We start from the raw sequence: 19,117 nt of genomic DNA on the forward strand, positions 1-19,117 counted from the left end.
TCGCATTGCAGCTATGCTTGTGTACCAAGCATGACTGGAGATAGGTCACCATGGAGACTTGGCATCTCGATGCCTATGCAAACATTTCTGCAATTTACTAATCCCATACATGTTATTTAGTAGCCCTTCCATAACTTTGTAAAGGTGCAATACAAAGCTCTTTGAGTTATCCCTAACAATAGTTAATTAAGCTACCACCTGGAAAAATTGGCATATTCTTGAATCCACAATATTACTGGAGTTCCCTAATGGATAGAAGTGGACCCCCCATCCCCATTCCTACCCTCACACACTGAACCTCAGATTGTGTAAATGATAGAAATGATGCCAGCTCCTTCTTTGGAAGTTCAAGTCATTTTGGGGACTGGCTTCAAAACAACAAACAATACCGTTTTTGGAATCCAACGCTGTCATGATCTCCAACATTTTGTGTTAATGTTGTGCATCTGGAATAAAACAGGAGGGGCAAGCAGGATGTCACAATAGCAGTGAAGACTCTTCTGAGACGAAAGGGCTTCACAGAACTGAGTTCTGTGGGTGCCTGCAAGTGTCCTTGCTTGTTGAGCAGCTGCAGGGCACAGGGAAGCGCCATCTGGGTATTCACCAAGTTTTGTAAACAAACGGCCTTCCACGCACTGGCAGGACACACTCCGCAGCAGATCTTAAAAGCTCGCTCCCCTGGAGACTTTCCCTAGGAAAGTGACGAGACTTTTCCAAAGGAGTTAAACTTAATGAAAAATGGGTTAGGAACAAAACAGCTTTGAAGAGGGATAGAAAGAATGGAGCAGTGTGTTATTTAGAAAGCTTCCTTCCTTAAGGACCGCCTTGGTTGCCCTATGATTCTTGTAGCTTCTCCTGCCACATTTCCCCCCACTACCCCCACCACCCCCCCAAGCCCAGAAGCTGTGTTATCTCTGGTCCACCTTTGAATGAACTGGGATAAAAATACCTGGCCTTGCAAGTGTCACACTGATCTGCCGATTTAAGTATAGTAGATCAAAGAGAAAGATAGGGTTACGCACTTTCTAGGAAATGTTTGAAAACTTGCCATTGTTCCTGAAAATTTTGGGACTGCTTTCAATGTGTGAAAATGAAGAGTGAAAGTTTAGAGCTTCAGAAAAAATAAAAGAGTTAAATTTAGGGCTGGAGGGTGAAGTATTTGCCTTTGTAGCGTTTGTATATTTAAATGATTATAGTGATCTTGCTCAGTAGGCTTGTTTCTCTATGATAAAGTTGTGGAGTTTTATTTTAAAAAAGGAAGATAACTCCCTTTTATTTGGGGGAGAAGATAGGTGTTATTATAAGAATCCTTGTGATTTACTTAACTGGATATTAGGGACCGCAAAGCAGAAAATAAGATAATTACGATATGCTGGTGTTGCATCTCACCTGCGTTTAATCTGATCACTAACTTTAGAACCGAAGCCCTTCCCCTACCAGAAACTATAACTCTACAAAACCATTGCCAAGGGATGAGAATGATACCATTCAGCAGAACTACAAAAAAGAAAGTCAAACTGGAAAACCAGAAAACAGATGGCTAAACTCTTTTCTAAACTTTTCCAAGAGCAGTGTTTATGCAGGTATGTAATTCTGATTAATCAAAATATAGATTTGAATCCAGTTAACATGTTTTGAGCATGGCATCTGTGCCAAGACCTTTAAACACACACACACACACACGCACACACACGTACAACAGCAACAACACAAACAGACAAGAAAGCATGATAAGGTTTTAGACATTAAGATAGGATGGATTAAATACCACAGGTAAGGGGACCCCTCACTCTAAATTCACCTTTAAAGATTTGGAAATTATCTTACCAGTAGAAGATCAACATTCCTTGTAGCATATCAGCTCCTGCTGAGCAGCGACCCTAACCTTGGAAGAGGACAGCTGTGGCTTGGTTTACCCGGCAGTGGTAGCTGTGTATTCAGAGCACAGTCGTGTATTCAGAAGCACTCAAAAGAAAAAGAAGCAGAGGCCACCAGCTAAACCACTCATGGCTTCCTCAAACAATGACACTGAAAAGCCATGTGCCCCTTGGACTTGCCACATCACTGGCCTGGGTTGTGCAGCAGCAGGAGGCCAGAGTTAGGAAGACTTCATTTCTCCTGCCACTTCATCCCTTCATGCACGTAACCTGTGAGCCTGTTTTCTTCCTGTCCTCTATTAACTAGGAGATGAGGTAGAAATATGCCACAATCATGGGAAACATACAAAACTTGATGACTGAAATGTGCTTGGCTGTGAAGTGCCGCCTATGCCTTCAAGGTGATAAAGATCCAGACTGAATGCAAAAGAATGGCAAAGACAGAGCTGAGAGGGCCGCGGTTTTAGTGACAGCCTCAGCTGCGACAAGGGAGAGAAAACAGAAAGACCTGGGAAAGTGCAAGGATGAAGCAATTAAGTTTGAGAAATGTGATGTGAGGTTTAGGAAAGGTGGATTTTAGCCCCAACAGACTTTTAGCTAGACACGGACCTAATACCTTGAGACTTCATTGTTCCCATTAAAGAAAAAATTATCTTCTGACTTCCTAGGGGTTTGGGGATCCCAGATATCAAAAGATTTAAACCACTTAGGAGGTAAGTTCTAAGTTCTCTATGGAACTGCAATTATTGTTTTTGATATTTTTGTTATACTATAATGCATAAACCTGGGACTGGCTACATACTTTGCAGAGTTCAGGAGAAAATGAAAAGGAGGGATTGCATGTACAAAATTATTAAGACTCACAGGCTGGTAACAGCAAGACCCTTCTGATCAGGAGGTCCTGCCTGAATGCACAGGTCACCAGGCCTTGAAGCCAGCTCTGCATAAACCAGCATCAGAATAAAAAAAAAAGAATTTTTTTTCTGATGCTTGGTAGTCAAATACAGCTGATTGTATCAGAGCGCGAGCAACACAGGGAAGATTGAGGATAAGCCCCACAAGGGCAGGTATTTTTGTTGTTTGGTTCACTATTCTACAGGAATGCAGGTTGCCCAGTTAAACATGAATTTCAGATAAACACCAAAGAGGATGGTGAGGAGTAAGAAAAAACAAAACAAAAAAATTCTTGCTTCAGGATAGATCATTGTTTCCATAATCATTTTCAAGGATGCATACATAAATATATAATGTTCTTAAACACTTTTGGAGATAAAATCTAATTAATTTATAGATAAATGTATCAACCATAGAGAGAATTGCTATATCACACTCTGGGACGGCTGTTTGCATTCAGTTGTGCTTTTAATTTTTTATTTATTTATGCTCCCAAACGACTGATTATTTGATTAAATTGATTTTATTTCTTCAAAGATTTTCGCACCTTCAGTCTAAAAAGACTAAAAGTTTAATTGTTAAAGGAAAACGTATCTAACCTGTTGAGAAATTAGATACTGGGCATGCTCTTCTCTATTTTACTTTTTCTCTTTCTGCTTCTGTATATTTTTCCTTGCTTTTTCTTCTTTCCTCTTTCCTATCCTGCTTCCACCCTGCAGAAAGCCACCTGACTTTTACCATGTGTATAGTCTAGGTAAATTTTGATTACTAACTACAGCCAGCATTGGGCACCTAAACATCACATATCATGTGATCAAACTCAATTATTCAGAATGCTGTCCTTATTTTAACAGAGATATTACAACAGCCTTAAATACTAGCCTACTATTAATATTACTGAGGTGTATTAGTCTGTTCTCACACTGCTATAAAGACGAACCTGTGACTGGATAATTTATAAAGAAAAGAGGTTTAATTAGCTCACAGTTCTGCAGGACGCACCAGCTTCTGCTTCTGGGGAGGCCTCAGGAAACTTACAATCATGGCGGAAGGCAAAGGGGAAGTAGTTACATTTTCACATGGCCAGCGAGAGAGAGAGCAAAGAGGGAAGTGTTACACACTTTCGAACAACCAGATCTTGTGAGAACTCACTCACTGTCACAGGAACAGCAAAGGGGAAGTCCACCGCCATAATCCAATCACCTCCCACCAGGCCCCTCATCCAACATTGAGGATTACGATTCTACATGAGATTTGGGTGAGGACCCAGAGCCAAACCATATCATGAGGAAACACTGGCCTTAGCCAGAGTGGGTATAAGAGAGAATATACAAAGGCGTATGCATGAATACATAAGCATGTTTTTGTGAATGTCACTTTATTTAAGCTCAATTCTTTGGAGTCAAAGAAAACTCCATACACTGAATTCCCTCCTGAAAGTGGCCATTGTGGAGGATTCATGATGAATTCAAGTACATTTGAAATCCTAAAGAGTTCTTCAGGACAAGTAAATAAACAGAAGTAAAGATCACCTCCATTATGTAGGTGAGATTTTGGTTCTGCCCCAGGATGGCACAGAGCAAAGCTGTCCACACAGAGGTTCTGCATGACCCTCTGCAGTTGCTTCTGGGCTGTCTCATTCACAATCCTACCATTGGCCTGCTGGTAAAAAATCATTTGTAGAGAGGGACAGTCCCCCCCCCCACCACCAAATACTAACTAACCTTGTAAGTCTTCTCCAGCATGTGGGGTTGCCAGATAAAATACAGGCTGCCCAGTTAAATGTGAATTTCAGATAAACAAAAAAAAATTTAGTATGGATATCTCCCAAATACTGTATGGAACATACACTAAAAAGTTATTTGTTGTTTATCCGAAGTTCAAATTTAACTTGGCATTCTTTTTTTTTTTCTTGCTACATCTGGCACCCCTTGGAGCATGGAATTTAGCAGAACATGCTTTGAGTATTATCTGGGCTTTACTGAGCTTCTGTTCACACCCTTACAGCAAATGTACCCCAGAGTATAAAGAATATCAAAGGTCAGTTGGATCCCACTGGAGGAACTGAAGCAGTCACATTGACCAGCAGAAATGAAAATGGCGTGCCACTGTGTTAGGAGGTTGTGGGTCGGGGGGGCCCTTGGCAGTGGTGTCTTGGGGCCTGTGGACACTGTAGGGAGTTCTATGAAAGCTGTGTGAAAGCTCAGACCCACATAGGTGGGTTTCAGAGGGATGCTGTGTGTGCTATTTGTCGTCTTCTCCAGTTAGAGGAGGCAACAGAGTGTGGCAGAACTGTCTTTGTCATTAGTTTTCACTGGGATGTTTCTGCTTTGGCAAAATACTCATCAAATATCTGAGTCTGCAAAATGCATGGCTTGCTGGGAGAAGGAAACTTTGGGGCTGCTCCCAAGCCAGTGCTTGGGAGAAGACATCCCAAGTAGGGGTGAACACAGGCTCATGAGCAGAAGGCCTTTGCTTCCATGGGGATATCAGGAAATTCAGGGTCCATTATCCTTTTTCCCTCTTGTAGAAGCACATGCCCATTGGCAGAAAAGACTGTGAAGTTTGGAGCAAGCTCATCTTTTTTCAAGTAGTAAAATGGAGATTTAACTCAATGACTAATTTTATTTATTTAAGAAACACATAGCATTTCTTATCTGCCAGGCATTGTTCTAAGTGCTTGGCAAGCATCAACTCACTAAATCTTTTAATAAACTGGGAGGTAGGTTTTATCGTTGACCCCATTTTACAGACAAAGAAACTGAGGCACAGAGAGATTAAATAACTTGCCCAAGATTAGACAGGTAGGGTGGCTGAGCCAGGAATCATCCCGGGCAATCTTTTAACTACCTTGCTAGACTTCAAGGAGGGCTTGTTCCCACATTCAAGCAAGCATTCAGCCTTTCCTGATGACGATAAGAGGATGAAGATGCGTGATGAGGCACATAGCTCCATGCTAGCCCTGGAAAGGTCAAAGATACATGACCGCTGGCTGGCACATCATAGGCACTCTAGAATTACAGTCATTGCTGTTAGGCCAGGAAACCTTTATTGTGTGTGTCAGGCCAATGCAAACTGCTAGGGACACATAGAAGAAAAAGTCCTTACCTCTGTTGCAGAAGTTGACAGCTATGAATCATATTTTCCTCCCAAACAGGACAATCAATTAAGAGTAATGCAGTTAGCTGTGGTGAAGCAACTGGCCAAATAGTCCCTGAAATGCTCAGAAAAGACCACTAGTGATCTTCTAACTTCTAGCCTTTCTCCAAGCTGATTATCCGTTATCTGTATTTCCTAAAGATGTGCCTGGTGGCTACATTGTATACCCAAATATTCACTTATGTCATAAATCCACCAACGTTGGCCAAGTTAAACAATACCCAGGGATCAATCCCTGGGACTTAAAAACAAGTTTTATTATTAAATGTTGCTGTATTTTCTGACATCTTAATAAAACAGATTTATGAAACAAGAGACATTAAGATTTGGGGTAAGTGAACCTTTCGCTGATATTTATAAAATCAGAGGATCTCAGGGATGGCCAATACCTCCAAGTTGTTCTGGCTCAGCAGTCTACTGGGGTCTGAATTGTCCTCTATCTCATTCTTGCTAACTTCCAAGAATCCCATTAAGAGCCCAGATGCATACACAGTGATTGTTTAAGCTAGTTATAATGCTACTATATCAGGCAGTTATGATTTATGTTATGAACTTCAGCTTCACAGCCTATACTATATCTTATCCAGAAAACTGTGAATGCATTAAAAAACCCCATAGATTGTACATTGAAAGTTGATTACATTTTCTTGAAATACATATACTTCCCTAGCTAGAGGTTTGTCATTTTAAAAAAATCTGTTCAAAGAACCAACTTTTGGTTTTACTGATTTTCTCCATTATTTTTCTATTTTTAGTTTATTAATTTTCACTCTAATCTTTACGATTCTTTCCTTCAGTTTGCTGTTTTAGTTTGGTGTTCTTTTTCCAGCATCTTAAGGCGGGAGGTTAGGTTTTTAGTTTGAGATATTTCTTCTTTATTATATACTCTAAGCACTGCTTTGATTTCATCCCACAAGTTTTGGTGTGTTGTGTCTTCATTTTCATTCATTTTAAAGTACTTTCTAATTTCCCTTATGATTTCTTCTTTGACTCATGGGTTATTTAAGATATGTTGTTTCATTTTTACATATTTGTGAATCCCCCAAACTTCTTTCTGTTGTTATTGATTCTTAATTTTTTTTCATTATGGTCATAAGAAAGAATTTGCATTAGTTTAATCATTTTTAATTTAATGAAGGCTGTTTTATGGTATCTTATATGGTCAATCCTTAAGAAGGTTCCATGTGCACTTGAAAAAAAAAGCCTATTCTATTGTTACTGGGTGGAGTTTTCCATAGATGTCTGCTAGGTCTACCTGGAGTTGGTTTATATGTTGATCAAGTCTATTTCCTTGTTTGTCTTCAGCCTACTTGTTTCATTCATTACAGGAAGTTAGTATGAAAGCTTCAAACTACTATTGTTGAATTGTCTATTTCTCCCTGATATGGTTTGGCTTTGTCCCCACCCAAATCTCATCTTGAATTGTAGCTCCCATAATTCCCATGTGTTGTGGGAGGGACCCAGTGGGAAATAATTGAATTATGGGGGTGGTTTCCCCTACACTCTTTGAGTGGTAGTAAATAAGTCTCATGAGATCTGATGGTTTTATAATGGATTTCATCTTTCACTTGGCTCTCATTGCGACTTTTGCCTGCCCCCATGTAAGACGTGCCTTTGCTCCTCCTTTGCCTTCCATCATGATTTTGAAGCCTGCCCAGCAGCACAGAAACATGAGTCCATTAAATTTTTTTCTTTATAAATTACCCTGTCTCAGGTATGTCTTTATTAGCAGTGTGAGAACAGACGAATATATCCCCTCAATTCTGTTTGTTTTCACTGCATGGGATTTTGGAGTTCCAATTGTTAAGTACATATATGTTTTAAATTGTTATTTTCTCTAGATGAATTGACCCTTTTATCATTATAAAATATTCCTAGTTCTAGTAACTTTTTGGTTTGTTTTGAAGTCTGTTTTGTTTGATATTATAAAGTCACTACAAGGTTGCTGTTTGCATGGTATATCTTTTTCCATTCGTTTACTTCCAACCTATTTATATCTTTCAATCTCAAATGTGTCTCTTGTTGACAGCATGTAGTTGGATTTTGTATCTTTATCCAGTCTGATGATTTCAGCCTCTTATTAGATTGTTATCCAATCAAATCTAATATTTAGTGTTATATTGATAGAGTTGTGTTTACATCTGATAGTTTACTTTTTGTTTTCTGTCTCATGTTCTTTTTGTTCCTCTATTCCTCCATTATTGATTTCTTTCGCATACATAAATTTCTTTCACTATGCTTTTTACTTATTTTCTAGTAGTTACTCTAGGGTTTACCATATATGTCTTAATTTATCAGAATTTACTTCAGATCTATACTAACTTAATTCCAGTGAGATATAGAAACATTACTCCTATATAGCTCTGTTAACCCCACATCTGGTCTCTTTCACAGGCACATTTGGTTACCTGCTTTTGATCCTGTGTAGATTATGCTTTTTCTGTTTCTTTGCCTCACAACTTTTTGTTGATAACTGAACATAAAATTTTATAGTAACGCTGGATACCGATACCCTCTCTGAGCCTTGTTGTTGTTGTTTGCTTCTTTATTTATTTTGTGACTTGGCTAGACCATTCTAGGGATGTCTATTTCCCCAGTAGTGTGAGGCCTCTGATGTTGCTTCTCAAAGAGTGCAAAATTAGAAACGTGTACAGCCAGGTGGGATGAGAGTTGTTTGAGCAGGGCTTTCTTTGACTATTTCTTTCCCTTGTCACAGCCAGCTGATAGGCTCCACTAACTGCTTGCTGATTGCTCAATTGTTTACAAGAATGCCCTGATATAAATTGTTCCACAGTCTGATTCAATTAAATTTCAGCTCTTTTGCAGGGGTAGGTGTGAAGTCAGTGTTTGAGGTTTGTTCTGACCTCAGAAGGGCTCGTCATAGCTATGTCTTATAATTGGTTCTCTCTCATAAATGAACTGGTCTATTATTTAGCTTGGGTCTCTTGTGAAGTCTCCTCCTAATTGCTTAACCCTGAATATTCCATTGCTTATGATAGTGTCTTTAGGCTCGAGCTTCCCCACACTGTGTTTCAAAGGCAAGCTTTAGAAGGCTTGCCTCTCCGTCTGGGATAAATCTTTGAGCCATGGCTCCGTAGCTGAGGATAGGAATAGTGGTGACTCCCTGCTTTTAGGAGCAGGGCACCAGGTGAGATGGCAGCCTCTGGTTTTCCCAGCTTATCTCTCCTAATATGGAGACTGCTCCCTATTGGAGCAGAGTCTGCCCTATGAACAAGCTGAATGAGAGCAAATGGGACCCCAGTACTCTCAGCGCGCTATGGCTGATTGAAGGATGGATGGAAGAAGGGATTCCTTGACCCAGCTGCGCTCGACTGGAATTTAGACTTTGCAATTCTTAGCTGGGGAGGATGAGAAATGCTGGCAGCCTGCCCTTCCTGGGAAGATACTGCAGCCGTCGATTGAGAACTGAGGGGAGAAGGATCTTGCGTTCTTGGCTGCACTCACTTGGGATGGAGTCTCTGTTGTGCTGAGCTAGGAGAGAGAAAGGAGGAAGTGGGTTGAGGTTCAAATGCCAGACTCTTACTGTTCTTGCAGAATTTTAGTAGACAGTCTGGAGCAAATTTTCTGCATTTGCTGTGTGCCCTTAGAGCAATTTCCAGAAACTTCAGATGGTTGTTGTTGCCTTTTATATTTTCACCAGTTATGTGTGTTTAATGGAGGAGAAGAGCCATGCAGCAGCTCACATGGCCATTCTGGGAGTGAGAACATATTCTTCCAGTTTTCAGTACTTTTTTAGGTATGCTTCATGCACACAAAGAACAACTTTCACAATTGTTCAAATGGCCTATAAAAGGGGAGGGGAAATACTTTACTTTATATTCACAATGTCACTGACCATACATGAGGTTTCAGTTTGATTGGTTAGTTGTTTGTTTATACACTACCAGCCACATCAGACAGGACTGGAGATGGTTTAAAAACTGGATATGCTATAGCAAGAAAAGCAAAACATTAATTCAGGGAAGCAAGGCAAAGGGAAAATAAGAAATTCTTAGAGGTATTTCCAATAATGATTATGCATTTTGTTAAAGTGCTTGAATTTTCTTGACTACTTACTAATGTAATAAAAAACAAACATGGTTTTTCAAGGTGTCTAGTCTCCTTAAAGGGACAAATCATAGCCTCTGCTTTTTTGGGCTGCAATTTCCTATAGCATTTAATCTGTGGGATCAGCTACTCATTAACATAGGTTTTACAAGCCATTTGTTTTTATGAAACCGTTCCTTCTGTCCTGTGTTAATCTGCAGACTTCTGAAATAACTGCCTATCTTATTCCTCAGATATATTCTACTAAAATTTATTATCACATTGTCTTATAAGAATACATAACTAGAGCTGAAATGTGTATGAGTAACTCATTTGGATTAATTTGGAATAGCTTGTTCATAGCTCTGACTATATAGAGATACCTGATAGATACACTACTAAATTCTCCTTTAGTCTTGTTATTTTGGGCCCAAAGCACCAAATCCATGTCCTTTGCTTTTATTTCAAATTGTGTTGTCAGGTCACAAACATTAAATTCCCACACAATTGTCATTTAATGAAAGATCAGATCTTTAGAACATATAGTTTACTTGATACCAAATAAAGGTGATTGCATTGCCACCGGAATTTAAAGCCTTGGAGCTGCATTATTCAGATTTGGTAACAGCTTTTGTCTACCCATAGTTATCTCAGTCCTTCGTTCTTGCTAACAAAACCCTGACTTTATTCAGGGTGGCAATATGACAAGTTTCCAGCAATGATTCAGGATTGGTTTAGGCCAATTATGACAAGCTTTCCTCTTTGCCATATGAAAGGAGTCTTTTCCCCACTCCTTTGCACCTGGAGGTGGCTGTGGCCCTGATGTGGTCATGAGATGTAGAGGGAGTCTACTGGGTCAGGGAAAGGGGATCTTCTGGGAAACATTTTTCTCTGTTATAAAAAAGAAATCCCTTTTTTCATCACATTTCTTTTCCCTTCCTACAATAAATGTACCCATGCAAAGATGTAATATTAAACCTGTGGCAGCTATTTTGTAATGTTGAGGGACAAGCTTGAGGATGCAAAACTCATATCCTGAAGATGGGAGAGACAAAAGGAGTCTGTATTCTTAACAACAATTTTTAAGCCCCTGCAAAAATCTGGAAGCTTATCTTCAAACTTCTTGTTATGTAAAATAATTAAAAACTACTTTATGGCTTAACTGATTTTTAGTCAGATATTCTGACTAGTTAGATATTGGAGCTGGAATTGTTTCTAATAAATACGGTGCTCCTATGAAGTTGTTAGTTAAAATCAGGTGGATAGCCAATAATTTTACAATTAAGGCAGAAGAATTAGAGGCTAATCTTAATGTAGGCTAGTATTTAAAATGACCCTTGAGCGCTCAGTTTACCCAGGTATTTGTGTCACTAATAATTTTCAGACCTTGTATTTAGTAGTTCATTGAAAATCCAAACAGAACAAGTGCTATTGGTTTTATTTTTTCTCCTACCATTTGCATCTGAATAAACATGCCTGGGGCTCTGCAGGAGACCCCTGTCAGATTTCTGAGATGTCTACTAGACCCTCCATCATTTGGTGAGTGTATTAGTCCATTTTCACGCTGCTGATAAAGATATACCTGAGACTGGGCAATTTACAAAAGAAAGAGGTTTAATGGACTTACAGTTCCATGTGGCTGGGGAAGCCTCACAATCATGGTGGAAGGCAAGGTGGAGCAAGTCATGTCTTACATGGATGGTAGCAGGCAAAAAGAGAACTTGTGCAGGGAAACTGCCATTTGTAAAGCCATCATATCTCATGAGACTCATTCACTACCACGAGAACAGCACGGGAAAGACCCACCCACATAATTCAACCACCTCCCACCAGGTTCCTCCCACAACAGGTGGGAAATGTGAGAATTACAATTCAGGATGAGATTTTGATGGGAACACAGCCAAACCATATTAGTGAGTGAATCTCACCAAATATTTATTGCTTTTAGATATCTTGCAAATTCCTATTCCAAGCTCATGGAGAGAAATGTGTAGGCTCTTTCCTTTCTTGCAGGTTTCCATTGGAAGGAGAAGACTGTCTTTAGCCCACTGCATCCCCTCAATGCCATCCCAAGCTTTCTCTGTGCCAGGGACTGGATGCGCACTAAAATATGAACCTGTGTGTGGACTTCTTTCTTAGGAGCCTTTGCACCAGCACAGTTGAGTTGTTACACCATTCACTTATGTCTCTAACTTAACAACCCACCATGGGAGGCTAACTCAATACATCTTTGTTACTATTTATAAAGTAGTGTGTCTGTTCCCCATTTCCTCTTCCTAAATGCATTGACTCGCTCTTCAACTCTTATTTCAAAACATAAAAGCAAAGCTCTCAAGAAGCTGTTGGCTCCTGCATCCCATCAGTCAACACCAAAACCTTACTAAGAAAGATAGTTGTCTATTTTTCATCCTATATGGTAATTTAACTTATTAAACATAGTAATATATTGGTATATAATTTAGAGTTTACAGGTGCTTTTATAATAAATATTTTGTCATTTAATGTCCTAGGAATTTTATGTGTTGGGTTTTTATTCCTCTGTTTAAAACAAGGAAGTTGAGAGCCAGAGAGATGAAGTGACTTACCTAGGGCCACGCTGATACAGGAGGGGGACAGGGAAGTGCTGAGTAGAGAAGGGCAGGGTCCCTGGCAAGGGCTCCACTGTTGGGCCTGTGCCCACAGACCTAGGTGAGGAAAGGCACTCCTGTTTTCATGCCCAAATGTTGCATTTTCCAAGACCACTCTGACCCGCCACACCCCCAACCTGTGCCTATAAAAACCCTGACACCCTAGCAGGCACACACACAAGCAGCTGGACATTGAGAAAAACACAACAGCAGAACATATTAATAGATGCTGGCAGGTCATTGATGGTGAAATGATGTGGATGCCAAGGGAAATTTGGCCAAGGGCGGTTGGAGGAGAGCCCAGCTGCTGAGCAGCCCAAACTCCAGGGGAAGACCACCTTCCCACCCCATCCCCCTTCTGGCTCCCCATCCATCCACTGAGAGCTACTTCCACCAATCAATAAAACCTTGCACTCATTCTCCAAGCCCACATGTGACCCGATTTTTTCGGTACACTAGGGCAAGAACCCCGGGATACAGAAAGCCCTCCATCCTTGTGATAAGACAGAGGGTCTAACTGAGCTGATTAACACAAGCTGCCTACGGATGGCTAAGCTGAAAGAGTACACTGTAATACACACCCACTGAGGCTTCCAGAGCTGTAAACACTTAACCGTAGACACTGCCCTGGGGTTGGAGCCCATGTGCGCCACGACCTGCCTGTCTGCCTGCTCCCCCTAGGGGTTTGAGCTTTGGGGCACAAAAGAAGCAAGCCACACCCCCATCACATGCCCTGTGAGGGGGATAAGGGAAAACTCCTGTCCCGTTTCAACATGGCATGACTCGCAGAGAGATGTTAGGTTGTGTCCCGGTTCTCCTTTACCAGTGTTTGAATAGAGGGTGAAGATGGCAACCCTGGAAAGTAAGTTAGAGAGTATCTTTCATTTTTATGCATAGCACATTGAAATTCTATGTCTTACTCCCTTTTCCATGTGGGAGAATTAAACCTGCCATGTGTCAAGGGAAGTTGAGTGATATCAGGGAGGGGGGTGCTCTGAAGAACAAGAGGCAAATATAAGCTCAGGAGGGGCAAGGTCAGCCCCAGGAAGCAGCATCAAATCCTGGGTCTCCAGAGTGGGTGCGAGATGACAAAGACACAGGCAAGAGGCTGGGAGCCGGGGCATCAGGACAAGGCCGGAGGCAGAGGCCAGATCACGTGGGGCAAAATAGTGTGATCTGGTTCACAATATAAGCTACAAATACAGAAAAGCATCTTGACCGGGTTCTGACCAGGTGCTGGTCTGGTGGCACAGGAAAACTGTCCCACTGGAAGGCTAAAGAAACAAAACCACTGAGGGTTGAAGAACGGGGTTTCACAGTTGCTCTAAAATAGCCATCGATCAATGCAAATGTGAACCGGGTCTGACCAGAAATGCTCTGATAGAAGGTGAACATTATTTTAAGATATTATCCTTGAAAAACATACACGAAGATAAATGTCTTTGACCAGAGACAATAGAGTTATGCAAATTCCGATCATTCAAACTGCATATGGGAAGGAAGAAGGTGCATCCTTGTTGCCGATGAAGACCCTTAGGAAAAGCCAAGCATGGTGGTGGGGTGAGGATAGGCACCACAGAAAAAAAATACTTTCTGGCATCATCTTGATTGAAGAAGGCAAGGGAAGTCTTTTATGACTAAGAGTAGACAGCAACTCCTGAAAATCTTTTAGCTCATAGTTTTATCTGAAAAACAGTCAAATTTTGAGTCCAGTCTAGCTGAAAATGTGCATCCCTTGGCTATGGGGTGGGTGCTGCTTCCGTGGATAGAGGTGATTCTGAAGGGGACCAAGCACCCTGGTTTGCCCAGGACTGCGGGTGGTTTCCCTGGACACAAGACTTTCAGACTGGGAAAAGTATTAGGCAAACCAGCACAAGTTGGCCATCAGGGGCAACCTTTCTCCCGCAGTGACACAATTCTTCTTAGAATAACCCACAGCTGCCAGGATGCCCCTCTCATGCTCACCCATGACATCTGCCAGGTCAGGGCCAGGACACCAGACAGATGGAGCTGGGGATGACCATGGTGTGGGGCGTGCGCTGGGGCAGGCAGACTCCTCAACAGCTGAGCTCAGCAATGGCCTCTGTCCCAGCACATTTTCTGAAGACTTTAGCTGTCTATTTTCAGAGGAAAAATACAAATGTTAAGTCCTTTGTGCATGCAGCAGACCTTTAAGAATTCCACTTCCACCCCACCCTCAAAATTGTGCTTTATTTATTTATTTATTTTTACCAGAGAAAGAGACAGAGACAGTTACAGCAAGACTCAAGCACGCATATCTTGATGGACTCCAAAATGCTCTTCCCAATTCCTTCTCTGCGGCTCATTGTTCATCCTCTATTTGCGTTGGTATGCCAGTCATTGCTGACACTTCGGTGGATGACTTGGAAGTGATTTTAAAAAAATTATTACATCAATGTCAGTATGACAGACTTTGCCAGTTCAAATGTGTACTGCCTTGGAAGTGGCATTGCATGAGGAAAAATTATTTTCTAACAAAAATAGGAATAAAATTCAAAATTATATATAAAAATCTAAAATGAAAATGACAGAACCTGTAGTAACCTCTGCATGATGTAAAGGTGGTTGCAATAAAAATTGAGAGGAAAACTGAAAAGCAGACCGCTTCATTCCCCTTGTGATTCATTGGCCTTGGGGTTTCAGCCTCTGAAAGTTAGAACATGTGTTTGTTTGATGTGAAAAGTATCCAGAGAAAAATATCAAATCTCACATAAATTTTTTAGTACCTTGGGTAGATTGTAAAATCAAGACTGCTTCATGAAGGCAACAGGACTCTAAATAAACTCTGGAACTAGAGTCAGTCTTTTTATAGTGTGGATACTATATGTAGGGTAGGTAAGTTATTTTACAGAATAAGAAATCTAGACACGAAGATTCAAATGAATTTAAGGTTTTGCCTAAACTCATACAACTTTTAAGCCACACCTGGGCCAAACCATTTGACCCCAGATCTGTGCTTTTCCTGCTATCCCACATGGAAATGTATCTGGATGATGTGGAATTTCTCCTGTATCCCTCCCCTTTTCTGACTGCACCTTGTGTATTGGTCTAGCTAGGTAAATGCAAATACACATAAAGCCCCACCCCACCGCCTATTACCTGCAATTTTTTTAACCACTCTGAGTCATAGCTGGCTGTTTAAAAAATGTTCATATAAATTCATACCTCGTGGGGATATTGTGAGACTTAATGAGACAACATTTGTAAAGAATTTGGGGTAGTCTTTGGCACATAGTAACAGCTCAATATATGGAAGTGTAAGGTAGCAAAACTACATAAAAACAACACTCTGTAAGCAAACTTCTGCAAAAATTGTCATTATAATATGTCAAATTGTGGCATGCTTGTTTTAAAACTGCCTTTGCAAGAATTATAACTCAGACAATTATTACAGTCAAAGAGATCTGACCTAACTGACCGCATCTTGCTTCTAACTTCCAAACTGTCCTTGTCCATTCCTGGATGTAGGCCAAACTCACTTTGGGAGGAACTTAGTTTATAGTTTAACTTTGAAACAAAAATGATAACAGCCTTTTCCCAAAACAAACCCCCTTCCTGTCTGAGGACTAGACTTCCTTTGTAGTGCTAGCCACAAGATCAGAGATGACGGTTTAGGGGTCATGTGGCTGGAGGCTGCAAGATTCTGAACCTCCCCAAATTGCTCCTGGGGATAACATCACTATTGTCGAAACTAAGATCAGTGCTTGAGATATTTTGTAGACCCTGCACTGGATGGATCAGTTGGCACCACTCAGATCGATAAACTAGCTCATCTGGTCTTGTGGCCCCCACCAAGGAACTGACTCAGCGCAAGAGGACAACTTCGACTCCTTATAATTTCATCTCCTACCCAACCAATCAGGACTCCCAACTCACTGCCTCCCTACCTACTTACCCACCAAATTATCCTTAAAAACTTCAATCCCTGAGTTTTCAAGGAGACTGATTTGAGTAATAATAAAACTCTGGGCTTCTGCACAGCCGGCTTCATATGAATTACCCTTTTTCTATTGCAATTCCCCTGTCTTAATAAATCAGTTCTGTCTAGGCAGGTTACAGTTTGCAAAGCAGTTTGAGTCATCAGCACCACTTGTAAGGATTTATTATCTCCCATCCATCTGGGGGCTATGTGTATGTGTGCACATGCCTGGGTGAGTGTTGTGTGTGTGCTGGGGTCAGAGTAGACAGTATAGGGCAGGTTTTAAACAAATGTGATACCTGGGCTTAGCTTTCAAGAAGTTTCCAATCTTGTTGAAGATTTAACTCTGGAACTGAAAAATTTACAACTAGATCTGATGTTTCTCAAATTAATTACAGAAGAAATAAGACCTCCAGGAGCTGACAGGAGGGAGTGGGCATCCCTGGCTAGAGTGACCCAGGAGAGCTTCACTGAAGACATGGGATTTGCAGTCACCTTGGAAAGATGAAGAGGATCCGACAGGCAGAGAAGGAGCCAGCCATGGTGGCACGTGCCTATAGTCTCAGCAATGGGTTTGGGGGTGGGGTGGGCAGTGGGGGTTGGAGGGAGTAAGGAGGCTGAGCAGGAGGAGCTTTGGAGCCCAGGAGGCTGTAGTGAGCTATGATTGCACCACTGTGCTCCAGCCTGGGTGACAGAGCAAAATCCTGTCTTAAAAAAAAAATAAAAAGCAAATAAAAGCAGGCACAGAAGGGCCAAGAGTTCTTAAAAAAAAAAAAAAAAAAAAAAAGAAAGAAAAGAAAAGAAAGGAAATCCCAGAAATCATCTTTCTTCTTGTTAAATTAAGTTTAGCCTAAAGCTGACTCTTTTCATATTTTAAGCCCAGCCTAAAGGTTTCTAGACACATAGTAAACTGAAACATAACTAGATGTGTAAACAGATTAAACTACTCTTATGCCAGTCACCAAGTTTTGGACCAATTAAAGGGGCTAACTTTTCAAATCATGTTCAAAAAAGACAAACACCAAGCTGTAACCAATCGAGCTGTTTCTGTACCTCACTTCCGTTTTCTGTCCATGAATCTTCTTCCACCACGTGACTGTGCTGGAGTCTCTCTGAGCCTACTCTAGCTCAGGAGGCTGCCCAATTCATAAATTGTTCTTTGCTCAACTAGATTCCATTAAATTTAATTTTTCTAAGGTTTTAACAATCCTAAATTTGGCCATCAATAATCCAGAAGTCAAGACATAATGGATGTCCCTATCAGATAACTCTGAGGCCTGTGTCAACTTTAAGCTCTGCTGGCATCTCTGCCACAGGGGAAAGAAGAAAAGGATGGGGAACCACACAACAGGGACAGGGTGGGGCCCTCTGCAGCAGGGGCCTGAGGTCAGCTGTGGCCCTGGGCCCATATCCCAAGCTCTTGATGACTGGCAGGCACTTTGCAAAATACGGAGTCCTGGGAAAACTTCAACAGCTCCTCTTTGGCAAGCAGATAGCTATACCACGAGAGTGTACCAGCCTCAATATACCAGGGGCTGTAGATGGAAGAATGCAGTGGAATTCCATGCTTCTACCTTTCTAGCCTGGGCTTCTCATGGCACACTGCGTAAATGGATATCTGGGCAAGCAAATGAGTGGCAGACCACACTTTCACAATCTGGCTTCACAGCAGTAGCAACCTTTTGCAGAATTTGAAATGGCATTATTCACTTACCTCTAAATAATCCTTATTGCATCCATTCAATATTCCAGAAATTGAAATTTTATTAAAATTCAAACTCAGGAAAATGACATTTATTCCACCTCAGGGAAATGGTATTAATAACATCATCCCACCCACTCATATTTTTCCATGAGCCCTCACTGACTCTTCCCCCCAACTTCCTTTAATATCCAGGATGATTAATGAAAGTTTTTTTATTTGTAGTTCTAACTAATGGCTCATTATTCATGTTTGTAATGTTATCTAAGAGAAGGTGCTGTTGGCTAGGCCATTTTGATATGCATAACCAGCCATTTCTCTTACATTTGAAACGTCTTCATTCCTGTAATATTTTCGTGGCTGCAGCAGCTGTTGGACATTTTCTAGTTTTTGCATAGCTTTGCAGCTGTGGAAAAATCTTTACTAAAGTTTCTCCAGCTTAGTTTAATGCAGATGTCTGGACCTAGTGTGGTTAGCATAAAAATTCAATAGCAGCAGTAATTATTTTTTATTATTGTAATATACAGGAAGAAAATCCTGGCTTCCAAGTTGGAAAGTCCCAGAAGGAGTCAGTAAAGTCTCCACCTCTGACCTCCTAGGAGGCTGGGACAGGGAACCCAGGGACTCAGGGTTCAGGGGACACAGGGTGCATGGTCTTGCCAAGGTCAAGCCCCCAAGGCCCCGTTGTGAGCCGTGAGCCGAGGTCACCCCGGCCTCTCCATTGTGGCTCCTGCGTGTCGGCTGGGACTGGCAGTGGAGCTGTGCGCACAGCCCAGGAGAGATGCTCATGCTTTTTCCTTTGTTTTTCTGGCCCCAAGAAAAACATCTCTGATTGAGACGCTTGAGAGAACTCCTTCACTTTGGATATTTG

General features: G+C 41.2%; 1 long non-coding RNA gene across 1 annotated transcript; it reads left to right on the forward strand.

The window, feature by feature from the left end:
• Positions 1-2,343: 2,343 nt before the first annotated feature.
• On the forward strand, positions 2,344-15,221 carry LOC129037924 (uncharacterized). Its single transcript, XR_008503016.2, has 3 exons — positions 2,344-2,590; positions 11,991-12,135; positions 14,840-15,221. It is a non-coding gene; the product is annotated as an uncharacterized LOC129037924 (long non-coding RNA).
• The last annotated feature ends 3,896 nt before the right edge of the window (positions 15,222-19,117 follow it).

The sequence above is a fragment of the Pongo pygmaeus genome, chromosome 5 (genome assembly GCF_028885625.2).
Source record: "Pongo pygmaeus isolate AG05252 chromosome 5, NHGRI_mPonPyg2-v2.0_pri, whole genome shotgun sequence".
NCBI lineage: Eukaryota > Metazoa > Chordata > Mammalia > Primates > Hominidae > Pongo > Pongo pygmaeus.